General features: G+C 32.7%; 1 pseudogene; it reads right to left on the bottom strand.

Moving 5' to 3' along the window:
- Window positions 1–5,257: 5,257 nt before the first annotated feature.
- On the bottom strand, window positions 5,258–15,494 carry LOC118049583 (uncharacterized; annotated as a pseudogene).
- Between the last annotated feature and the right edge of the window lie 1,025 nt (window positions 15,495–16,519).

The raw sequence follows: 16,519 nt of genomic DNA, 5'->3' as shown, positions 1-16,519 counted from the left end.
TGGGAATTAAATTTTTTAATCTCTTGATGTTTATTGGTTTTCCAAAGTCAGGTTAGTTTTCATTTAGCTCCACACGCAGAAATCAGTTATAGGAATGGAATTTTCAATGCTGTATGGTTCAAAAAATATGTGTGTGAGTTGTTCATGGCTGTTTAGGGAATTAGACTTTTTTGATCTTTTAAACTTCTATTTTTGATCTCTTGCTGTCTGGTTTTTCCAAAGTCAGTTTCCATCTAGATCCACACACAGAAATCAGTTCTGGAAATGCAATTTTGAATGCTCTATGGGAAATGTGTGTGTGAATTGCTGATAAATCCTTTAAGCAGAGTCATGTCACTGCTTCTGTGCTTCGGGTTTTGAATTTATTGCTGATCAGAACTGCTTTAATTCAGAGTGCATAGCTTTGCTATAATTCATCATTTGTTTGTGGATGCCCAATAAGTTGCATCTTACATGTTGAATTTCCTTAGTTGCTTTCCAATTGAATATTCTCTGAATTAGAAATTGAGTGAATTTTTTTGGGATGTTAAGGCTTTGAACAAATCAGGAACGGTTTCCTTCAAAGTTGTTTTTTAAAAAAAAAATTGACATTTTGGTAGAAGCTTTGGGAAAATAATACAAGTTGAAAAAGTATATGGGAAATAGCACACTTTGAACACAATCACCATTGAAAATATTGGCTTTGTACGCCAGTAGTTGTTTCCAAAATACATTTTTTATGTAAATTAATTAATTTCTTTTTAACTTAATTAATATGTCCAAAAGTTAACTCAATTTTATGAACATCAAATAGTAGGTTATTTACATGACTTCAAAATTTAACTTAATTTAACATCCAAAAGTAAACTTAATTTACATGCCGAGCAAAATTTCATAAAACATGAACAAATTAAACAATAACACTTATTTTGGTTTGCATTATCCATTTGTGTTTTTTGTAAAAAAGTAATACAATTTTCAATTATTCATAATTTTTTTTTTTATGGCATGATAGTTATGGATTCGCACTGGTTTTCAATACTGTTTGATGGGGATTATGATGATGTAATGAATAACGTTGCCGATTACGTTAATTATGGAAATTCTTCTATAAACGATGGAGATTGCAGTGGTAGTAACAGTTCTGATACTGACAACGACAACGATGACGATTCAGATGAAGAAGGTGAGCTGTTTTGGGAAAGGGAGTTTGATGATCAGAAATTGATTTTATGCACGGCAGGTGCCATAGCTTTATATTATAATACATATATATATATAAGGAGCCTTGTATGGATTCATACAACACTGGAATGCAATGGTTGATAGAAATTCTACGTGGACATTGGACGCGCTGTGTAAACATGTTTAGGATGGATGCGTCGACATTTCAAAGTCTGTGCTTTCAACTTGAAAACCAATATGGGTTAACGTCATCTAGAAGAATGTGTGTTTTTGAAAAAGTTGGAATATTTCTTTATACAATAGCTTTAGGTGCTTCCAATAGGGAAGTTCAAGAGAGATTCCAACATTCTGGAGAAACAATTAGTAGGTACTTCAATGAAGTTCTTCGATCAGTTTGTTCGCTTGCTGCAGATTTAATTCAACCTGCAGATCCCGGGTTCGTAAATACACCGACGGAAATTGTGAACAATCCTAGGTACATGCCACATTTCAAGGTAATGTTGTTAATCGTATTTGTTAATGGTGATTTGTATTTCATGAATTTGTGAAAAATAATTTTTTTTGTCAGCTGAAATTGATGTTATTTTACTTGTTTATCATATATTAGAATTGTGTAGGAGCTATCGACGGTACACATGTACGTGCATGTGTTTCTTTTGAAAATCAAATTCCATTTATCGGCCGAAAAGGTGTGCCGACCCAGAATGTTATGGCTGCATGTAGCTTTGACATGCAATTCACATTTGTTTGGGCGGGTTGGGAAGGTAGTGCATATGATACACGAATTTTCCTCGAGGCAATTGACAATCCACGTGTAAAATTTCCTAAGCCACCAGAAGGTAGTAATACGTGTTTATGTGTGTCTGTATATATGATAAGTAATGATATTTTGTTATTTTTGTTTTTTCAATTTTCAATTTAAAACAATTATATGTTTTTTCAGGGAAATACTACTTGGTTGATTCAGGATATCCTAATGAATATGGATTTTTAGGTCCATATAGAGGTCAAAGATATCATTTGGAAGAATTTAGGAGGCGAGGACAACCACAAACTCGTGAAGAAATTTTCAACCGTATGCACTCTTCATTACGTTGTGTGATAGAACGAACATTTGGAGTTTGGAAAAAAAGATGGCGAATTCTACAGAATATGCCATCCTTTAATTACAAGACACAAGTTCAAATTGTTGTCGCATCCATGGCAATTCATAATTACATTAGAAGAACTTCAATGCAAGATGTGGCATTTATGGAGTTCGATCGCCATCCTGATTTTGTGCCCGATGATTTTCTAATTGATGTGGCTTCACAATCACAAAGCCAAGGACATCAAAGGCCTTCGAGAATGGATTACGTACGTGATGGGATTGCTGCAAGTTTAATGACACAATTATAAATTATTGTTCTAATATATTAGGTCTATTTGCAAAAAATTATTGCTTGTAATGTTAATTTTATGAGATTGTTCATTAGTATTATGATTAAATCCTTTTAGGTAATTATACAATTAAAAAAATTGAACCACAATTTTTTAACCAAACACATTAAACAACTTTTTCTTCAACCTCAATTTTAACCCACAGTTTTAACCAAAACATATATACAAACAAACCTTAAGTCCTTTTTAGGTAATTATACAATAAAAAAAAATTGAACCACAATTTTTAACCAAACACATTAAACAACTTTTTCTTCAACCTCAATTTTAACCACAGTTTTAACCAAACATATATTTTTACAAACAAACCTCAACTAAAAATACTTTTTTTATTATAGTACTTTTTTCATACCACAACCACAACAGCCACCACAATACCAAACAGACTCTTCATCATTACATATTATAGAAAAAAACTTATTGCAGATTAGATTTTTTTTTTTCTAGAAAAATTATTCATGCAAGTTCTTTTAATGTATTTTTATAAATAAAAAAATTTAAGTGCAAATAAAAAAAATTGATGCATCTATCTAATTAAATAAATCGATAAATAAATATGTTAATAAATTAAAAAAAAAGTTATTAACAATAACTAAAAAATAAAAAACACATGTGTAAGATATTTAATCTTGCGATATAAAATATTTATCCAGTTGTATTTACTAATTTTATTTATTAAAATAATTTTTTATTAAATCAAACTATAATTAAAATAAATATACACATTAAATTGAATAAAAATAAAAAACAAATATTATGTGATACTGCATATATTATAAATATTAAATTGATTGAATAAAATAATAAGAAAAAATATTTTTTTATTTTTTAAATGGACGAAACAATCTATTGTCTGTCCATATTGAAAAATATACACAGACAACATGTTGCCTGCAAGTCCAGATTCTAGCCACCATTATAGTGGCTGAAAAAAATAAGAGTAATGTTTCACTTGCTCTAAAAACTTATTTTAAAATTATTTCAACCTAAACAACTTTGTCAGCATCTTTTGAATACCTACAAATAACCCATCAAACTACAAAACTCAAAATCAAACTAGATTAAATTTATCTCTCTCGATTTAGATTTGTTTTTTCCCAAGCAATATTAAGATTCTAAAACATGATGATCAAACTTATCTCATCATGTAGAACTTGTGAAAACCAAAAAAAATCTATTTTGATAGTTGGATGAATGATGACTTAACTTCTCATCACCAAAATTGAATTACTCCTTTGCCTCTCTTCTTTTTAACCTAAATTGAAAAATTATATAGAATTTTTTTTGTACAAGGAGTAATTTTTTAAAATTTAAAAGGATCTAAATTATATAAATGAAGTTATATTTAAATATTGAGAATTTAAGTGTATTTTTCATGAAATACCTAGCGCGCCATTTATGTTTGGTGTCATTTTTATTTTGGTATCTTTTCTTTTAATTTCACCCTATCTAAGAAATAAAAAACAATTAGTCTTTAATTATAATCAAAGTATCCAAATAAAATTTAAATGATCAAAATAAATTATTAAAAATAAAAAATAAATCCACAGTATTTTATACGTATATTAAGAGTGCCTATCTACAGTAAAAAACATATATTTTAATGTTTTCTACCGAATATATATATATATATATATATATATATATATATATATATATATATAAAGGATAATATTATTCCAACCAGTAGATTAATTTTCACAAACATCAAGCAATAGGATTCAATAAAATTTGTAGATAATTTTGTTAGATCAAATTTGATCAATATTATAAGTGATGTAATGAAGAATTTTGGTGAAAAAAGTCTATCTTCAACGGTGAAATGGAATGATGGGTAAAGCGACTCGAAGACGTTATAAAATGAGATTTTAAATAATATAAAATATATGAATATTTATTCTGTTTTTTTAACTAATATAAAACTCGGACATACCGGATCGGATGGAATGGAATGATATTGACAACCATGGTTTAACTAGCACAAACATCCTTGTCTTTTCACTTTCTTTAATGAGGTCCCTTATTAGTTAATATTCTTAATTTGACCCCTTTTATTAAACTCTGTTACTGAATCACGTCCTTTCGTTTACTTTTACACGTTAAATATCGATGAAGCTTGACATTCAAGTCCCACCGCTTGGTATCTTTTATCTATCATGATTTACCGTTTTATATTAATTTTTTTTTTTTTTACAAATTTTACGTTTTTTCTTAATTGATAAAAAAAAATTAAAAGAATAAATAATACAGTAACATTTATTTATAGACGTAAAAAATTCATGTGATTAATTTTTAAAGTATTTTTTATTTAAAAATATATTAAAATAATATTATTTTATTTTTAAAAAATTATTTTTAATATCAACACACACATGATCTAAAAATATATTAATTTTAAGTAAAAATATATTAAAATATTTTAAAAACATGAAAAAGTGATTATAATTATTTTTTAAAATATTTTTTATTTAAAAATATATTAAAATAATATTATTTTATTTTTTTAAAAAATATAATCATCTAAAAAAATATTAATTTTAAGTATAAAAAAATTAATTTTTTTTAAATACACTGCAAAAAAAAACAGACCTTAAATTGATTTTTAAAATATATATATTTTTTATTTTGATATACTAATATTATAAATAAAAAAAATCTAAAAATTTTATTTTAATATATTTTTAAATAAGAAACATTTTTACACCCCCATTACCAAACAAAGAAACAAAAATACATTGCAAATCACGAACAATTGGACAGCAGTGAACTCTGCTTTTATGAACCAGATCCCCAAAAACAAAAAAAAAATCTCTTGGACATCAGTCTAACTCTGCTTTTATGCCAGCCATAAACACACAAATCCACCTTTCCTCGGAAAATTTCAGTGCACCCCTTTTGTAGTAGTAGTAAACAAGGTTTCTAAGAGAATATAGTACACAATTCGATTTATCTACAAAGAGTACAGCCCTCTAAATCTCTTCACATGGTAACTCTGGTAAGCAATGGAAATCAACAAATACATCTTCAATCCTGCATGATCCTTGTGGAAATGCTGGAAGCTGCATTTATCTTCAGTGCGTGCTCAGGAATATAGGTTAGACCTGCACAAAAAAAAGTAGTTTCCCACAAGAAGTTTAGATCTTCATAGAAGCAGAGCCTGCCAGCATGTAGATTATAGCGGTGAACGGATTGAATACGAGCAATTGTCGCAGTCAACTCCAATAGTGAACATAAGCAACAGATGATAACAAGTCTATTCCAATATGATGCCAGCAGCTCTTATATCTGAAAGCTAAGGTCAGGTGAATAACAAACAAGGCCAGTCAAATACCGAGACCTTCAGGATCAACACTGATAAATATGCATGCTTCTGCATTTTGTCTATGACCCAGACGTGGAGAATCATCTTCAATTCCCAAAACATTCAATAACATTACAGGATGGCATCAGCTTTCATGTTTTATTTGAAGAGATGGTGAGAGTAGACAAGCTATACACAAGAAAATTCAGCATTTGAGAGCAAGAGGGCATAAATTACGCAGAAGACCACTTGGAGCATGTAGTTTAACTATATAGAATTTTTCACTTTCTCAGAAAAATATCGGAAGACATGTTCTTGCAAGAGATATCCTTCTATGGCAGTTCGCATCAATATTGATCAATAATTTTTTTTTTTTTTTAAAAGAAAATTCAGTATAATAATTGAATGGTTCAGCTTTTAAAGGAGAGGGTGGCAGTATTTGTCAAAATTGGTCAAGTTTTTTCTGGAAAAAAAATCAAGTAAGTGAGAATTCATTATAATTAATGAAAGGGTTCAGCTTTTGACAGCAGAAGAAAAAAAGAACAAACCTATTTTATACAATCCAAAAAATTTATGAAATCCACGATATATGTAAGTTGATGATACCTTTCTCCTTAACATCTATCTGTAAAGTGTCGAGGGAAATTATCCCATCAGTCAAAGGAAGAAGCTCAAGCTTGATGGTAGTCGTAGATTGAACAGGAACACATCTGTATAATCACCAAAGTTGTAAAAATATGTCCAGATCAGAGTCCAATACAGAAATGAGCTTAAGAGTGAGATACATTACCCTAATGGAACTCTACTCTGCAGCCACAGATGCGTGCAACCCAAGCGTGTACTCGAAATAACATCAGATATTGGAGAAGACTGTTCGATAAAAGAAACAGACTGAACTCCACCATCACTATTCCATTTCATATTCTCTGACGTGGTAGTCACAGAGGATAGTGCCTGCACTGCAGAGCCATATTTCTCACCAGTTATTATACCTGCAGACTCGGACAAACCAACAAATGAGCTCATTGGTGTTGTTGGGGTAGAAGTCAATGATCCCACTGATGGAGGTGAAGTAAATGAGGCAGGCGAGAACCGTCAGAGTTAGATCTTCGGATATCAAATTAGAAGCCTGTAAGTGCTAAAACCTGGGAGTTTGACAACAGCTTCAGAAGACGAGCAAAAAACATTTTTAACAAAGTGAAAAAAATGCAAAAGAAGAACAACCTGAACAGGAAGCGGAGAGACTTTCCCATTGGGTCCAGAAGATTGTCCCGACATTTCAGACGCAACAGAGATCAAAAGATCCCTTGAGATATTTGGTCACCAACTAGGTGGCTGCTTAAAAAACAGCCTTGACTCTACATTCAACACGAAGCATGAAACAAAAGATTGGTTAAAGTAAATAAACAAGCACTTCAAATAGTTTTTTAGATGGTGAAGCAAACCACAAAATAATGAATACCAGTGTAGTTACAGCGACAAGATATCATAATTGCATACTGATCAGCATTCAACGCACTTCTTCCTTCCATAGTATTTGGTACAAGATGCAGACCGCATGATGTGCATAGCCTTTCTTTGTGAACCTTGGAATCCTTTACAGAAGATGCTGGTTTGAGAATGAATGAGTGCTCCTCACCTCTCCTGCCATGGGAAAAACTTAAATAAGCTCATGGTAAAGAATTAAACTCGTGAATCAAGATTGTTTCCCCCATTGAAGTTATACAAGATACCAGTCAATATAGCTAACACTCTTTTCTTTTGAGTGATCCGTATATGCACTTATAATTCAAAATTTACTTAGAATTCTATGGTTATGATCCAGATTAATAGTAAAAATAGGTAACTTCTGTAAATTCAAAGAAATGTACTGAAAAAGTTTCATTCATAATTTTACTTGATCATTCCATATATCACACACATGAATAGCAGCATACAATTGCAATCGATCTCTTTCTGCCTTTGCTCGTTTTCTCTTCTTTTCCACACAAGACTGAGAATTAATATGATCTTATGGTTTTTTTCTTCTCAATATATATCAGAAAGCGGCATTATGAAGTTTTTGTAGATGATGATTCTAAGGCTGTTGGGAGACTACTAGCTCAAGTGAAAATCATAAATCAGAAGCAATGTCACGCATCACTCCAACAATTTCAAAACAAATATTAATTAAGCCATAAAATGTTATTGAATTGCTCACTAAGCACCCACCAAGAGATAAAAGTAAGCTTTAGCCTACTCCAGGATGATTGAGCTAAAGAAGTGAGAATGAACAAGTAAATTGGATGAGAAAGCAAAAGAGAAATAAATTTATCTTCTTGCATATAGAAAAGGACTTTTCCCAAAGTAAAGCCAGATTGTCCAATCAACTCAAGAGCATTATCAAAGATGTAAAAAACACCTCCAACAAGTAGAAGCAAACTGGATTAACCATGGAAAATGCAGTTGAACAAACAAATAAGAGTACATAACAATACCTAGAATGAACAACAACCTGGGGGCTAGATCTGGCAAACTCTGGTCATTTCCAGCTTCAATGCATGCAATTGGTAATGATGAAGGAAGTCCACTCTTTGAAGCTTCCTCAAAAACAATAGTTATAGTATCTATGTCTACCACAATATCCAGTATATGTTCTGGAGAAATGTTCTGCAAAATAATTTTTAAATTTATTAGCATTGGTGGGGTTTGGAGACTAATCCCAACAAGCAACGAAATATATGAACACGTTACAAAATTTGGCATGGTAAAAGTCTTGATGCACACCTTTATCTGAACACAAAGAAGGTCATCCGTATTGCAGTCGGCAGCAAAAGAATGGATTTCTGCAGGTTGAATTATTTCAAGTTTCCTCCACCATCTCCTTCCTGGAACTTAGATGCCTTGCAACCCACACAGCAAACAGAAAACCCCTCTCTCTCTCTAACAACACACCCCGGAATGATAAACGCTCTTCATGTTTTTGACTTTTCCATAACTTCTGAGATGAGTACTGATCCCAATTTTCAAGGTCAAAGTTAGGCTTAGAGCTTTGGGCTTTAACAGGTTGCGGAGGTGGAGCAGAATTTTGAGGCAGTGATGACATGGAGTAACTTCTAAAATGAGAGAAAAGCCGAGAACCAGAAGAGGAAGACTTCTGTGATGCGCCACCAAATCCAGAATAGGAACTTAACTGAGGAGGAGGTAATGAGCGAACAGTAGAAGATAAGGTGTTATCCAAAGGATGCAACCATTTTAATAGTTCTCTACATGGGTCATAATTACTGTAATTAAGTTTTCCTGGTTCTCTGGAAACCAATTTCTCTCCTGATATTTCTCAAATTGAAGAATCTCAATGATCGGGTCTCTGGAAAAATGCACACCAACATTAACTCGTAAATGCACCTGCACCCTTCCAAACAAAGAAATGGAATGTGATCAATACAACAACTGTTAAGCTTGGTACACATAAGCTACAGCATCACGATTGCATACTGTATTTAAAGATAGGAAACAAGCTGATTGATCAAGCATATTTGACCTCAAACATCTTGCCAACAGATATCATTTCACATTATCTGACTAACAAGTACAGATGTCCACATCATTAGACTGTAATGCATCAGTGCCATTAAGAAGTTACTAAATGCCTATTTGGAAGTGCGGTAAAAATTGTTTTTCGCTTGGAAATATATTAAAAATAATGTTTTTTTTTTTTTAAAAAAAAGATTTACTTTTGACATCAGCTTATCAAAATAATCCAAAAACACAAAAAAAAAAAAAATATTTCGAAGCTAAAAAAAATTCAAAAATTATCAAAGCAAGGTTTTACCACAATGCCTAACGGGGCTAAACCACCAACTATATGGGAGCTGAATCCCGGCTTTCAAATGAACATCAACAAAAATATAAAATTAAAATACTGTTTAAATACCCTTTTTCCATATATTAGCAAAAAATCTGCACCACTTGAAATATTTTGTTAATTCTCCAGAAATACCCCACAGACATTCAGTTTATAAAACCATGACTTAACTACTAGGGAAACATGCAAAATCTTTCACAATTATGGACTCCAGAAAATTTACGCATCCAATACCAGAAATAGACTAGAATACTGATATTTAGAGAAATATATGTTCACTGCAATACTTTTGGAAAAATAAATTGCATTCCTGAATGCACGGAGTGATCATTTTCTATCTAGCTCATAGAAAACAAAACAAAATTTGATCAGTTCAAACTGCAGATATGAATTTACAGATTCTATATGCTATTTACAAATCATCTAGTTCAAAACCACTAATAGACCATTTATTATTCAGTACTGCAAATCCAGCATATCAAAGCAGAATTTTCAAACACAATGCAACTCTATTGCTAAATTGGCGTGTTGTTTGTATACACTAGCAACTTTCAAAGTGTTGGCATTAATTATAAGCACCCAGCAGGGAAATAAGAGCATAAAAGTCAAAGTCTGCACTAATTTTCAAAAGGAAATCAGATGGGAAAAAAATTATAAACCTAGAGGTTCATGGTTGCATACCACTATATCTCCATTAGAAAGAGAACAACAGCTAACACCATTTCTTGCAGTATACCACCAGAGACATTGGTATCAAAATTTCCTCTATCAATAAGAGCACTAAGATGGAATGTGTTATCTGCAGTTTTATTGGTTCTTTGTGATTTGTTCTGACTATCCATCTCAGAGTATTCTGGGTCAAGCACGGTTTTTTTTTACCAAAGTGGTTCACCCAACTCTGCAATCTTAACAAAAAAATGGGAATTCTTAAATCTTTCCAATAACACTTCAGTTTGTCTTTTGTAATCCTCCATTCTGAGAAAGGATTCACTAGCAGAAATATCCTTCTGCGGATCAGTCTTCTGTTTTGATGCAACATTGTCATAAAGGCCTGTTACTTGACCGTCACAACTTACTTCCCCTTGTGCAGTTACGAAATCACTTCTGCCTTCCAAATCTGCATTTTGTTTCTTAGGGCTTTGCCCTATTCCATTTTTAGACATCACTGCAGCAACTTTAAATGGAGTGATAATTTCCGTATCCTGCTTGTATGCTGATAAACTTGCGAGAATATGAACTTGTTCACCTAAAATAGATATGGATTTGAGGTGTGTATAATGGACATAGAATGTCCCAAGTGGATAGTAACCAACACATGATAAAAATGGAAGAATCAACAGATTAAGAAATATATACTACCTGGAAAAAAAAATGACCTATCCAGGGAATGTAATGAATGTATATCTGGTGCATTCTTCCAGTCATCAGGAAGTTCCCCTGCAAAACCATATCAAAAGCTAAATATGATAGAAGAAAACACAACAAAGTTATTTAACTACATGGAGAAATCATGTCATTGAATTAAAAACAAACATCAAGAAAAAATTTGGAACCAAAAAAGGCAAACCTCAAATATGCCCCCAGCCATTGTGATAGTATCAATTTTGCCCCCAAACAAATTTTTTGTATCAAATTTGTTCCCAAATAATATGGATTCATCAAACGGGTCATTCTGTTACAATTCCTTAACCGAAAATGGTAAGTTCCCTACAAAACGACATCATTTCTTACAAAAAAAGGTACAATTTGGAAGGAATTCATGACCAAAAGTGAATGGAAAGACTTGATTGAGGGTTTCTAAAACTTGAGGGAAAAAATTGATTTGTTTGAGGCCGAAGTTCTGATGCAGGTTAGAAGCCCACGTAGTAGTAGAGAAACATAAAATCACTTATTCTAATTGCATGGTGGCATGGGAGGTATGGCCCAAATTCCTTATCAGATTACGTCTTGGACAACACAGCAAAGCTGAGGAAATGTAAAATTTTGGGTGAGGGAGGGAAGGATTGTAAATATATGGTGTTTGAAATTGTTTGCATCAGCTAATAAGATGGAAAATTGAGAATCTCCAAGGATCAAGCTTGATCAGAGAAACTGCCATGGAAATGGAAATTGACATAATAGATTATTTGACCTCCTTATGGAGGTTTGCATCAGGGCACTTTCAAGGTGTTTAATGACCATGTTCAAAGGGACCAGAGAATAGCATATCAATGTTTGTTTTGTTCTTTTCAATACCGTGGGAGGACAATTCATTCTCCTTGCTGTTGCTGCCCATTTATTACCAAAAAAAAAATATATAAATAAAATAAATACAAGGAAATAAACCTGGAGCAAGCCTAAAAAGGACAGCCCAAGTTTAATGATGGAAGACCAGAACACCAAGAGAAAGTTGGTAGAACAAAATTTTCAAATTAGCAGTCCAAGGTTTTGATTGACAAAGGAGCCCATCTGTAAAAATGCTTTAGGTGTTTAAGGACTCAATTAGAATTTAGAAAGGTTCAATTAAATTTATTGAGGGTTTAACTGCAAAAGAAATCAACTTTTAAGAGTCAGTTTTTATGTCAATTGAAACAAATGAAGTTTAGGGACCAAAATTGAATTTTAAAAAGTTTAATTAGTCAAATTAGAGGCTTAATTGCATAAAATTCAAAGTCTGGTGAGTAAATAGGGACTTAATTGAACAATTTGTGAACCAAGGATCGACTAGAAAAACGCGCCCGACTTTAGAGACTGAAATCAGGGTCAAAACAAAGAAAATTGAAAGTTTGGTGGTCATCTAGGGGTCTAATTGAACAAATTAAAGACCAAGGATCAACTTGTAAAAGACACTCAAAATTAGGGCTGACAAATAAATCTGGAAATTAGGGGTAAAATCAAACAAAATTAGAAGAATAGGGATCAAAATGAAAATTGCCAAATCCTAAATAAGAAAACCCCTAATCTGTAGGAATTAGTCAAAACGACGTCAATTCAAAGGCACTGTGCATCTTCTTCTTCAGTTTTTTACTGATCGAGCATGTACTTTCAAGCAAATAAATGGACGTTTCTGACCACTCTAAAAGCTGCAACCACCGCCATTCAACTGAAAAACACCCCCTCTACAACCCCATGTCTTTAAAATCAAATGTTTACATCCCATATTCTCCATTGATCTCCACAACATCTTGTCCCTGGTCAGCCAACATTACATTTTCAGTCATCACACTGTTTGAGTGAGCACTTTCAAACGTTTGAATGTGGACCTACATACCTCTAAATCAGGCAAGAATGGATTCAATCGAAAGGTGTACACCCCCTCTACCAAGTTCAAGTAATCTCATGCAACGTTGACGTTAGAGTTGCTCCAGCAAAGCCATGAAAGTAACCAACCCAGTCAACCTTGACAGGGACACATTTACAGAAAACAACCTAACTTTATTATGTGCTCCCATTTAGAAACCCCTAGAAGGTTCTCATCAAGGATTTAAAACCTTTCTCTCTAGATCTAAAGGCAGAAAACACCCCACATTGGTCTCCAAGTTTCCTACAAAACCACTTCAACCCAAAACCATTGGTTCTATGGCAAAACCAGCTAGGTTTTAGCTTGTTAGAACCCTAACAAACCCATCTAAAAGACCTGAATCCACCTATAAAAGGAAGGGATCTAGTAGCGGCAAGGAAAAGAATAAAAGAGAGAAGAAAAAAGAAACTTTGGTTAAGGTGCAAGGATTCCATCTAGGAGGATCTTGAAGGTTCAGCTTTGTCAAAAGAGGCCTAAAAATAAGAAGGAAGGAAGGCAATACCAAGAATCGATTCAAATTTGGGGATTTTTAAGCTAAGAAGGTATATACATTCAAACCTTGAAAGTGGAGTCCATGAAACCTGTTAGATCGATTTCTTGTGTTCAATACCAAGTTTTGAATGTCTTGATATGTTGTTGATTGCCTTTTTTTCTATTATGTTGCATGGTATTTTAATGAATGCCAAATGAGGCAGCAACGAGGGGGGACACCTTCTATTAATGAAAGGATAGCCCTGCTTCTGGGTGGCTGGTTTGGCTTTTGAAGTGATAACGGTTGGATTTTGAAGCTCATTTTGTTCAAGGATGTTTTATGTTTTTGAGTTGGTAGCTTTTGAGATTGAAAATCAATGCATTTTTTTTAGTTTTAGTGTTGATTTGTTGTATCTTTGACCCTAATTATATTCATCATCAATAATGTGGTCTGTGGGAATAGGGAAAACATGCTTTAAAGACTAAAAATGATCATTCTAGGTTTGTTTGGCCATTCTAGGTTTTGCCAGATTCATCCATTGAATCTTGCCTGAGGTGCTAGTTTTAGAGTCATTTGGTTTAAATCTCCGTTCACAAAGGTTCATCCATCACTTTTAGTAAATAATCTAGAAATTTCATGCATCAATAACAAGTTTTAACAGGTTTTAATTCTAAGGTTTTGATTTTGAATTGAAAACCATTTAGGCAAAATCACGTGGATTTATTGACCATTGAAGCAAAGAAACCCCTAGTTCTTGTTCTATGCATGATGGCAAACAAAACCATGTCCTCTTTTGTGCGAGATTTGGTTTAGATTAAGGTTTGTGTTTATGAAATGGCGATGAATGTTATTCATTTTCTTTTGTTTTTTATGTGTTTGATTTGTTTTGGCTGAAATTTTCTTAAGTTTTTATGTTTTTGTGAAGTTTGATCTGTTTTAGTGTTGGTTTTTCTATTGGGTTTGTTTCTGAGTCAACTTGGTTGAGTTAACACAATCGAGTCCATCTGACCAAGTCAAAAAAAAAAAAAAATTCAACTTTGCCTTCAGGCATTGTTTGGATTTATTTTTATTTGGGTTTAAGGTTGTGTTTGGGAAGACCTCTTTTAATTTTATTTTTTTTTGGATAGTTTTTTATTTCAAGAAGCCTATAAATATACAAATAAAAAGTCTTTTTGTGTGTTGCATAAGGCTAAATCTCTCAAAAACATAAAAAATCATATTGTTTAGTGTGTTTAGTATTTCCATACGAAAGCTCAAAAATACATATTTGCATGCATTTTGGGATTTAATAACTAATTTATTGAATCCATGTTTTGGCCATTATTCCAATAATCACCAATTTTTTAATTCATGAGTTAATGGGTAAACATTCTGTTATAAATGTCAGACCTCCAAGTGAGGCTGGTATTTAAATATCAGGAGTGAACTAGAAAATTCTCAGAGTTATTCTAAATATTCATCAATTTTAATTGGAAGTATTTTTCACCATAATATACAAATTATAAAAAAACCTTTTTCGTAAGAATTTATTTGAGTATACGAGCCAATAATAAATTCTTAACATCAAATTTATTCACATGAATAAATCTCAATCCCAAGCTACAGATAAATCATCAATCAGAAAATCATCAAATCCTCTAAACCACACAAAGCAGCTTATCTCAGGGAAGGTGCGCTAGGAGTGTTAATACCTTTCATGATCACAATCAGTCCCTTATCCTTTGAATCTCTGATAAAACTAGTATACTCGAGTTTCCTAGCACCTTGAACCAAACAACTAGATGACGACTCCCAACAACCCCCAGACGTCTCTCGCTCTCAGGTAAGGTGCGCTAGGAGTGCTAATACCTTCCGTGATCACAATCAGTCCCTTATCCTTTGAATCTCTGATAAAACTAGTATACTCGGGTTTCCTAGCACCCTGAACCAAACAACTAGGTGATGACTCCCAACAACCCCCAGACGCCTCTCGCCCACGTGCGACACTTGCCATGCTCATCTCCTCTTACAGATGAGAGACTTCATACATTCTTCTTCTATCATATATGCATGTAATTACAATTTACATCAAACAAATAGTGGAAGTAAAAAGAAGTCTCCAGGGGTGGGTTGGATGAGGGCTAAGTGATATAACCTTCCTGATGGTGATTCCAACCTAAACCAACCCAAATCACACTCCACCTAGATACCGCCAAACCTGACAATTATCTTACAGTGTTGATTTTTTATAAAGGATCTATAATATTTTTTCTTTTACTCAGTGAATGATCTTGGCATTACCTTCCTAGTTAGATTAAACAAAAGAAAAAATATGTGCAAGTATATTAGGGCATGAAGCTTCACAACTTTATTAGATTTGACGCCATGGATACATGGCCATGTCAGATGATAAAGCAAACGAAAAGAGCAATTTAACAGATTCCTAGAAAATGCAATAGATCTGAGAAATCAATCTAGCATAGTACTTTTCTTGATGAAACAAATTCTGTGGAATAGAAGAATATCTCTGAAACTTTCCAATTTCAGTCTCGTTAACAAAAAGCAAGAAAGTTTGGCTCTTAATTAGTAGTACAAACATCCCATGCAAAAAGAACCATGCATCCAGGAAAAATGCCTTAAATTTTGCCCATCTAATAATAGTTTGAGGAATTCCCTTCCAAGATCATCAGCAAACCCCTGAATAGGTATTAATTGAAACTCTAAACATAAAAAATGAAAATAAAAAATATTTGAACTTAAAATAGCGGGCAATATAGTTCTCACTTCCTAAAGCATGCTAGGATGTCACATATTCAGATTTGATTAGCTAAGAAAACAAGTAAATTTGCCAGACAAAGGAACTAAACACAACTTTAAAGAAACCAAACCCCTAAACTAGCTAGAGGTTTGTTGATGAAAATTAAAAGCATTAATAACATATAGAATTACTAATCACCATATTCCTTAGACAAGGACCACTGCATAATGTATATTCAGCGAACTTTAATGCAAATTTCGCTTTATGGCAAAAAACCTGGA

The sequence above is a fragment of the Populus alba genome, chromosome 8 (genome assembly GCF_005239225.2).
Source record: "Populus alba chromosome 8, ASM523922v2, whole genome shotgun sequence".
Taxonomy (NCBI): Eukaryota; Viridiplantae; Streptophyta; class Magnoliopsida; order Malpighiales; family Salicaceae; genus Populus; species Populus alba.
Note: the sequence above shows the minus strand (reverse complement) of the source record. Positions and strands in the feature narration are given on the sequence as shown.